Genomic DNA, 10496 nt, shown 5'->3' with positions numbered 1-10496 from the left:
AAGCATGTTACTGATTTCGTGTTTCCTCATTTGTAACCATAACAGCCTGGCAGTCTCCAGTCATAAGACAAGCAAAAGGTTTGGTTTATAGCTTTTGATATCTGTTGGCTTTATAGGTTTGCTATCTGTGGTGGGTGGGGTGCGATGCATGCGATGGAATGAGCTATTACAGCATCAAGTTTACTTTTAATGTGCCTACAGGGACTTGTTATCTAACAGACACTTTGAACACAACACACGCCCTTTCTCTCACCCTTACTCACACACGCACACATGCATTGTACTCTTGACTTGACTTAAATATATAATTTATTTTTATTTTTACTAAATACTCCAAATCCTCCATCTCTGCTAATGAAATGTCAACACAAACTTGCTAATCTCACGTTATTTCATTCAGTGGCTTCATGATGACCGTACTAGACATGGCATCATCTTCCACAGTTATGCTGACGATACGCAGCCGTATATCGCTGTGTCTCCTGATGACACAGGGCCCATTGATGCCCTTTTAAACTGTATTTCAGATATTAAGTCATGGATGAGATGCAGAGAATTTTCTGCAGCTCAACCATAAGAAAACTGAGGTTTTAGTCATTGGTCCAGGACACAAGAGAGAGAAACTTTTACCAAAACTACAGGATTTAAAAAGTAATAATAAAAAAAAAAATAAAAATCTGGGCATGATTTTAGACTCTGAGCTTAGTTTTATTCTGCATATCAAAAATATTACAAAGATAGGTTTTTACCATCCATGAAGAACATAGCCGGTTTCTCTCTCAGGCTAGCATGGAGGTGCTGATGCATGCTTTTATCTCCTGTCGTCTGGATTATTGTAATGCTTTGCTGTCTGATCTTCCTAAAAAGAAAACTTACAATTTACAACTTTTACAAAATTCAGCCGCTCATGTGCTGATGAGGCCAAGAGCACATTACACCAGTTTTTAAAATCGCTGCATTGCCTCCCCGTGCGCTTCAGGATCGATTTTAAGGTTCTTTTAGTAGTTTTTAAATGTCTTAACGGCCTTGGGCCTTCTTATTTGTCTGACTTACTTTTACCATATCAACCCTCACGAACTCTGAGGTCCTCATCTTGAGTAGATTCATCTTTTTAATCAGGCCTTTTCATGATTTTAATTCCTATTAACTCTATTTTATCACATTGGATTTGTAGTTATCTTATTTGTGTTTTATGTGGCATACTTTTACATGATTCATTTACTTAATTTTATAGCCAGTTTTTATTGGTAAAGAGTGTTTCGACTTTTTATTTACTATTTTATTACATTATCTTTTTATTAGTCTTTTTATCCACTTGTTTCAATGTCTTACCACATTTTATTATATTATTGTTTTAGTCCTTTAATCATCCAGTGTTTCCTCATGGGGGGAAGATCAATCTTCAGAGTTCTCCCCGGAGACTACAATGAGACCAAGTAAGAAAACAAAGTCGGCTATCGAGGCACAGGACGAGCTCCAGCCACCGGATCATCATCCCAGGTGCGTCGCTAGGGATTTTGGCCCCGATGAAAATCATTTTTACTGGGCCCCCAAACAGCCGGACGCCGGTGAAGATTTGTGTTGCTATTATACATAAAACTATACATTTTGACGATATTTTTGACTATCATTTCCATATTTGTGAAAAAAGAAAAACATGACAGTTGACAGGAAGGTAAGCACTCTGAATACAATGGAATCATTTAGATTCATTTATTTGCTGCAACACTGAAAAACTCTAAATTAGGCTGAAAAATACAAAACCTAAATATAAAAGAAACTCTTCCATGAAAATAATAGCAATTATCATCTGTGGGGAACCAAATTAATTCGCCGCAAAAAAATAATAAATAAATAATAAAAAAAATTAACATCAAAAAACGGGCCAATGACCAATTACCTATCATGATTTCTCATCATTTCAGGTCACGAGTAGCCCACAGTGGAGATTTAAAACCAAACCTTTGCAAGGAGTCATACTTAAAATAAGTAAACCAATTTTAAAAGTAGAACTTAATATATCAAAGAATGGCAAAGATATAATGTTGTTCAGAACGATTTTATTTAATTTATTTTGATTAATCTTTTCCATAATAATACATTAATCTTTTATATCTTTTGTGTGTATTGTTTTTTGTTCTTTTATCTTTACAATAAAAGTAAACAGTTTAACAACATGAAGAGCTTTTAATTCTCTGTAAATACTGTACTGTTCAAGTATTTTCTTAAAAATAAAAGTAAACAGTGTAACTATGAAGTTTTTTGACTCTCTGTAGTGTTGTAGGAGATTGAAGTAATGTCTGTACTTCCAATCAGAAAAGGACAACTTTTCCTTCATACCCACCATAGCTGCCGCTGGTTTGTGTGTAAACTGAACTCATCATTTATGCGGTTATCTCGCTTCTCCCTCCTCTCCTCACCAAAGAAAAGAAAAAGCTTTGCGGCTCCTGTGGCTGAGAGCCAAGTCAGACGACAACAGACAGCTTTAGTTTATAACGCGCCCCGTTTAATTGTCAGTAACGGCAACGGCGTTGTAACAGTGGAAATAGTAATTAGTTAGATTACTCAACGAGGCATCATTTTGACAGCGGGCAGGACAATTGAATAATTGGCGCACAGCTGATTTATGTTGGGTAATTTGGGCCAACCACAGTTGATTTCAGTATGGCTTAGACTGAGTGGCAGGGGTTACAGTAAAAGGAGGGCTCTGAGGAGTGATGCTTTTGGAAACAGAAAAAGACAAACACTGTAATGTCTGGACGAGGAAGAGGAAGAACAAGGGGCCCAGGGAGAAGAGCAGGCCCAAGAAGAGGGCAAGGTAGAGGTGTAAGAATGCGTGGTGGTGGCATTCCAAGGGCTGCAAAAACAGTAGTCAGTGATTAAATTTGTGCCACTGTCCTTGACCATGTAATCAACCACAGTCTTTCACTAAGGGAGGCTGATGAAAGAGTGCAGCCCAATTTAAGGCGGTAAACGGTTGCCTCCATTATACGCATCTCTCAACAAACCAACAGGTAAGTATTGCATTTTACATTGATTGTTTCTATTTTCACTTGACATGTCAATAAGGCCATACAGTAATGCTTGATTTTCCTGTTGATTTTTTTTTGTCCTTCTGAAGAATGCAACGTCTTCCTCCCTCTGGGGGAAGAGGAAAGCTCCTCAATAATGGTCAAGAGCTTGCCATTGTAGAAATGGTTGTTGCAAATAATGCAATAAAACTGCATGAAATTCAAACTAGAATTGTAAAGAGATTTACATAAACTTTGTTTCAGAGAGTTATGGAATTGGAGGCCAACCAGGCCCCTCATGAATTCATATACATAACAGAGGCAGGATTCAATCTGGCCAAAAGGCGTCGACGTGGATGAAATGTAATTGGGAAAAGGGCCACAGTTGATGTGCCAGGACAGAGAGGGGCAAACATTACTATGTGTGCAGCAATTGCAAATGCAGGATTACTCCTTCACAGATGTCTTGTAGGACCCTACAATACCAAGCGCCTCCTTGCCTTTCTCAATGATCTTGACCAGCGCCTGGTTCCAGAGCAGGATCAGGAGGGTGAAAACATGAGGATCTTTGTAATCACTTGGGACAAGGTGACTTTCCATCGTTCGCAAGCTATAACAACATGGTTCGAAGTCCACCCAAGACGTGAGGTGGTAGGTTTATGATCATCGGCCACATGACCAGATGTCCCTCCTTGAAGCCATGGATGCTGGCTGCAGGGACATCACAGTTGATGATTGCCAAGGGTGGATCCAACATGCCAAGCGGTTTTATCCCAGGTGCATCGCCTTGGATAATATCAGATGCGATGTTGATGAAAACATGTGGCCTAACCCTGAAGATCGCAGAGATTAGATACAGTAATTTTGTGCTTTTTTTTTTATGCAGTTTTTGTAATGTCAACAATAGCCAGTATTTTGAAACCTGGTGTACTTTGATTGACTGAATGTACCTTGTGAAGTGAAAACAAGTGTTATTCTTTGACAAAATAATTTCATTCAGTGTTGTACAAAAAAAGGAACAAAATTCATGCCCAACAAATGGAAAATGAAGAACATCATCACAAACATTAAATTACATGTATGTTTTTCCAAAAGTTGTCAGTGTTTTTTATGACACTGTGCTGTGACTGACTAAATGTTTCTGTTGGAAGACAACGTGTGTCAGTGTTTTAGTACATTTGGTGAACTGTGTTGATGTATTACTGTATTTTGGAAGTGTTTGTCTGTGTTTAGTTACACTGCATGATTTTGAGGAAATGAACTGTTTGGGGAATTGTGTGTTCAGGTGTGATGTGCGTTAACAGTTTTGAAAAAGTTTTTAAGGATCCGACAAACGGGTCATAGTGGTTGTAAAAAACTGTAATCACAACATAACCATATTGGCAGGAAAGCGCACTTCTCTAATAACAATTCAGTGAACAACTTGTAACCCAGATGTAAAACACCTTAAGACAAGAGAGAGAAGACAGAGTTTTTATTTTATTACTTTATTTGCCCCTATTGAGGGTCCCTTCGGCCCCTTCGGCCTGGGTGGTTGGTCACCCCACACTTTGGTGTGGAGCCCACCTCTCTGCCCGGGTTGGGGTGAACCTCGCAACGGCACCCCTTGGCTGCGTGGATGGGCCCCCCTAAAGGTAGCGTCCTCCTTGTCTTAAGCCTCAGGGCCATGTCACAACAGCTCTTACATTGTATATGGGTGTGAGTGTGTGTGTGTGGGTGGGGAGGGAGCGGGTATGTTCTTGATTTGTTTCTTGTAATGTTTTATGTTTTTATTTGTGAAGCACTGTGTGTTGCAGTTTCTGTTATTGCATGGAAGCTGCTATATAAATAAAGTTTGATTTGATCAGATTTGATTTGATATCGCCAAAGTATAAAAATTCTAATTGCAAGTGAATACACCGCTCATGACCCCACGTGGGAGAGCATTTCTTCACAGCCAATCAGGCGTAGCGCAGGCCACGTCCAGCTCGTGCGGTGACGTGCGTCGTTTTCCCGGTCTTTCTTTAGTCTCTAGCCACAGAGTGAGGGCAGCTACCAGCTTAGCGGACAGAGAAAGAAAAAGAAAGAAATATGAATAAACCTGTAGAAAATATAAAAGTTAAAAAGCCAGTACACTTACCCACTGGAAGTCCGGAGCCGAGTGATTACACAAAGGAGACAAGTCACATCGGTAAGACGAGTTGATTAACTGAAAGGAAAAAAAAGGGTTAGCACTTACCGTCGTCATCCATGCTAATGCTAGCTCTGTGGCTAACAGGCTAATTACCTACCTTCCATTGGGAGAACCGCTGCGGTTCTGACATCGGGACTACTGGGCTTTGACAAACACAGAGCAACGGTGAGAAACGTTAGCTGCTAAAATGCTATTTCTCTGTAGCTCCTCAGTGTGCTGAAAGAAAACAGGGGTTATATTAAAGGTTAATTTAAAGGGAAAGAAATCATACGATGAGGGTAACATTTTATTTTGTAATGTGCAAACTACTAAAATTATTGAGTTGTTTTATTGCAAAATATTTTTTATGTAAAAGCAATATTACATGAGAGGGTGTGCTTTAACATCATTATTGGCAAGTGCCAATAATAACTTTAAGCTCATCCTCAAGTATAATATTGCGATTATACTCCAATTACCAACTTAAATAAAACATAGAATCAAAAGATTTTCATCTTTTGGGTCAATTTCCTCTTAAAATTAACATTTATTTGCTCGCCGTTTCTGTTCTGATCTCCGTTTCTATGGAGATACACGGAGCCTGACTAATACCTGGAAAACAATCAGTCACAGCACTAGACTCTTATGTGTAATGGAACACAGTTCACGACTCCAGCAATTAGCCCGAGCCTTAGTAACGATCTAGGAACGGAAAAACTTTCTAGTCCCGTCAAAGCTTACGGAGATCATGGAGTTTCCCAAACTGAATAAGTACCGCATTTATAAACACTAAACTGCTTTGTTAGTTCAGTCTTGTAGTGACTAAGATATCTGCTGACAAAGAGATTTTTCCATAGACAGACTGGCCTCCTAACTTCACATTTTGAAGCTTGCGCCGTATCAGCGACTCACCGGAACAGTTGATGTAGCCAAACATTTCTAATAACTCCACAGCGTTGTTAAGTCCAAAAGTCAAAATGTGTTGAACAAAGATCGATGGAATCAAAATAAACATCAGGTTTTTATCTAACGGAATATTCCTCTTCAGTCCAGATTAGTCCACCTTTAGTCTAAATATTAATATTTTCTTTGCCTTCCCTGAAGTGTTTGATCTTCAACATGCTGCACACAGACGAGGTACACACCTGTATTAACAAGGTGGTGTAACAGCTCCGTAACACACAGAAAATTCATTAAATTCAGATGTATTACTTTATTAAAGTTGACTTCCGGTGGACTTATTGGTATTTATTTACATGTTCTATATTTTCAGGAGGTGACAATGTGGAGATGGCGGAGTGATATTTTTAGTGATTAGTCAGGTGTGCTGTCATGCTGATTAAAGCACATTCTAAACGTCTAGTTGACCAATCAGATTGCTTGACCTACTTGTTGTATAATTTTACTTGAGTAATATTATCCTAAAGTAACAATAGTCTTACTTGAATAAAGTTACTGTTTTGGCTACTCTAAGATTACTTACTTCTGGGTAGGAAATAAGAATATAAATCTATTTGTGTTCCATATACTGTTATTTCTGTAAAGATTTGGTTTAATTTTGTGGTAGTTAAAGTTTAAAGTACATGAATTGACGATTATTTTTTTGATTGAATGATTGCATTAATGTTGAGTAGTTTTTGAGTAGTTTTTTCACTAAATACTTTTTTACTGTGACTTAAGTAATTATTTGGATGAGTGCTTTTTACTTTTACTTAAGTTATATTGTTCTAAAGAAACAATACCCTAACTTAACTACAATTTTTGGCTACTCTACCTCCTAGGGATAAACCCACTCCTCCATAATTTCTGCACAGAACTTGTGCTCGCTATTGTTTTTTCAATCTTTATACAACAAAAGCAGGGTGAGGGAGGAGAAAGCAGCCGGGATGGACATGGAGGGTCTTCACAGCAAGTGAGGAGAAATTAGAACTAAACCCCAGAATGTCTCCGTTATAAGTGGCTGAGAAAAAATATCGATTTTAAAAGAGCATGAAAAATTTTGAGGTTAAATTCTACAACAATTTCACTACTACTACTGTATCACTAATTATATTATGTAAGTTTAACATATGTAAAATGCACCCCCACGCTCCCCTCATCATTCATCCCTTCTGGGGATTCATTTGGCACTAAAACTACTCACAGCGGATCAAACGCTTAAATAATTAATAAAAACAGATAAAAGAATCGTTTTCTGTATGTTGTGGGGCATTTAGGCATTCATTTAAACTGTGTTAACACCATAAAAGATTGGCATATAACTGAGACTATTTAGCTCAGTAATTAGCTTGTTACATTATGCTGCTGTTATGACGAAGAGACGCTGTTTTAGCCGACAAACTCAAAAACTGCATGTGCATCATGAAGCCTGACTGCATCCATTTGGACCCCTCTGGGCTCTTAAATGCGTTCAGTGACTCCAGAAAGGAGGAAGGAGGAAGGAAAGTCATATCCAGATACTACAGGTCAGGAACATTGCCCCCGCTGGCTGTTTTAATGCTAGAAAAAAGCACATCTGGGGCATGATAAAAGTCTGTGATATGTAATCTGTTGAGTTTTGACTTGTACTGGTCATTTTGTATCTGTTTCAAGTGCAGTAAACTCTGATAGTCTGAAATCAGCGCTGGTATAGTTCATTTTCCTCAGAATTTTCCTGCCAATATGGCATCGCCAACTAAAAAAGTCATGTGACGCCCGCACCACTGTGTGCAGTTTGTGATTGTGTAGTGACAGTAAACACTGAAATTGGACTTGAGAAACATGCTCATTTCACAGGGTGCACAAATGCATCTGTTCAGTGTTTAGACTGTTCATAGTAGGCCTGTTGACATAGCAAGCTTTATAACTTTATAACATGCTACAACTACATTATAAATCAAAACTCCCAGAGTAGCCAGTGTCAACAACATGTTGTTGTCAAGGCAACATCTCGTGAAAGATGGTAAGTGCTGTTCCATTTCTACTGATAGGATCTGATGCCCTTTTACATTCTCACGCTCAGTCACTTACAGCTGGCGTTATGTAAATCAGGGTCAGGGTTCAGGGCTGGAGTCATTGAGGGCGGATTGGAATTGGACCTATGCTGGCCTGAGGCCAAGGGAAGCCAAAGGAGGGATGGCTCCTGTCCAGTCACAGGTGAGCACTGTCATGACAGCAGCCTCACCTGATTGGTTAAGGATTCTTTTTTTTTCCACCAAGAGACCCAACAACAATACCTGGCTTCCCTTCAGACAACAGTGCAATACAGTATTTGGCCATGTAAGGTTTAGAAGAGAAAGAGAAGAGAAATGAGGAAGAGATGAAGTGACACAAGAGAGCAGAGATGGGATCAAGTCACCCATGTGCAAGTCTCAAGTAAGTCCTAAATCTTAACATTCAAGTCTCAAGTAAGTCCCAAGTGACAGGTTATGTCAAGTCAAGTCACATTATTGTAATCTTACAGAATCTGGTCTTAATAAAGAGAAAATATAGGATATTAGTGACTTATTGGCCAATGTATCCAACAAAAAAGTATGACATTTTAATTACTGTTATATTCAGTAAAATACATGGAATCAAACAACACAAACCACAGATACAGTTAAAAAATATTTATTATCATTTATAGACCAAAAAACAACTGAGGAACTGAGAATTTTCAGGCTGTGTAGTCAGTTCAGCCTTTTCATCCTCAGTAAATCTGTGAAACTGAAAAAAGTGGGATATTGTGGCTTAACTGTATCTATTAACTCCCTCCTTATTAAAATATCTACTTGATTCATTCTGTTTTATAAAAATATTTATTTTAAAACTGTATTTGTCTAACTTGGTGTTTCCCAACCTCTCGAGCCATGGCACAACCGTATTTAAATTCTGAAAATGTTGTATCCATGGTCATATCAAGTAGGGCTGGGCATATCGATCTAAATACCAATAGTATCGATACCAAGACTAGTATATGTATCGGATTGATACTAGCGTGTTGAGATCAATACATTTGTTACAGTTTGTCTTCTATACGTCCTGCAATTTAAAAAATAAATAAATATTACTATCACTCCCCTCAGGAAGGCATGGACCACAGTTCTTTGATACCAGTGGCATGAACAGGTGGCGCTAAAGGGGTGCTTTAGCACCACCTAGTGTTTGCCTCTTGTGAAGTAACGTGTCTCAGCGCCACAGAGCTGGGCATAAATTAGCAGATTGCTCACCTGCTTAACAAGCTATGCTACCCAAAATCAATAATAGATATGACGTGATGATGACCACCGCAGAGTTTGTCATTGGTATCCTACAGCATGTGAATCTATCAGTATACTTACTTAAGATGAATATCTAGTGTATATTGTGTAGGTTTACATTAGAGTACATAATTAACACTTGCAGTAATTTATTTGCTAAATGGCAAACAGGCTATTCCCAATTGCCTGCAGAAAAAAGTAGCCTTGTTGAAATATAACCAAGCAGTCTTATTCATATTTTTGGTCTCTTTATTTACCAATTGCAGCATAATGCCTAGAAAGGAGAGGATAAGATTGATAAGATAAAAGAGTACACTGATCTATCATTGTAGCTTGTAACTTGCCAAAAACCTCTCCATGTGCGTTCATTCCAAAGAAATAAAACAAAGAACAGAAAATTATTTCCTCTTGGCTGAGGTGTTAAATAAAGAAAGTAAATATTCATATAAAATAAACACTTTAAAAAAATGTTATACAAAACATAAAATGATGACATAAATAATATTTATGGCAGTAAAACTCCCACCAAATCACAGTTGTTGTGAGTTCAATACGTTCAATATACACTTTCATTTTACACCTTTGTTTCAACTTTAGGTACACTTATTCTGCTTCAAGCAATAGAACAGTCTCTTGCACAGGTCGGTCAAGATACACTGGCTTAGTAGTATGTTCCCCTTGTTTGTCTGAGGTTGAGTCACTTACCAAAAATCTCACCTTTCTGACCTTTCCATCAGCACTGGGATACACTTCTGTTACTCTTGCCAATTTCCACTAATTTCGAGGAGAATATCATTAACCTTTGTATCTCTCTTGTCTGTTTGTCAGATTTGTCTCTGCTGAAGATTAAGAAGATATTCCTTCTTCCACCTAACCCTGAAATCATTTGACAGAAGCTGCACCTATTGCCACCTCTTACGCAAATACAGATCCTGCTTCACAAATTGACCAGGAGGGGGGGATACTATGCTGGACTTCATTATGAGAATGTGGTTGGAAGTCAAAGGTTCCAGACTTGTGGGATCATTTAAGTGTTCGATTGTTAGAAGTCTGCTATTTATAACAGCCATCACCTCATACAGAAAGATATGAAGTAAGGCAGTGTCAAGTCTT

The sequence above is a fragment of the Mugil cephalus genome, chromosome 2 (genome assembly GCF_022458985.1).
Source record: "Mugil cephalus isolate CIBA_MC_2020 chromosome 2, CIBA_Mcephalus_1.1, whole genome shotgun sequence".
In the NCBI taxonomy this organism is placed as follows: domain Eukaryota; kingdom Metazoa; phylum Chordata; class Actinopteri; order Mugiliformes; family Mugilidae; genus Mugil; species Mugil cephalus.
The sequence above is the reverse complement of the archived record's forward strand: the minus strand, read 5'-3'. Positions refer to the sequence as shown.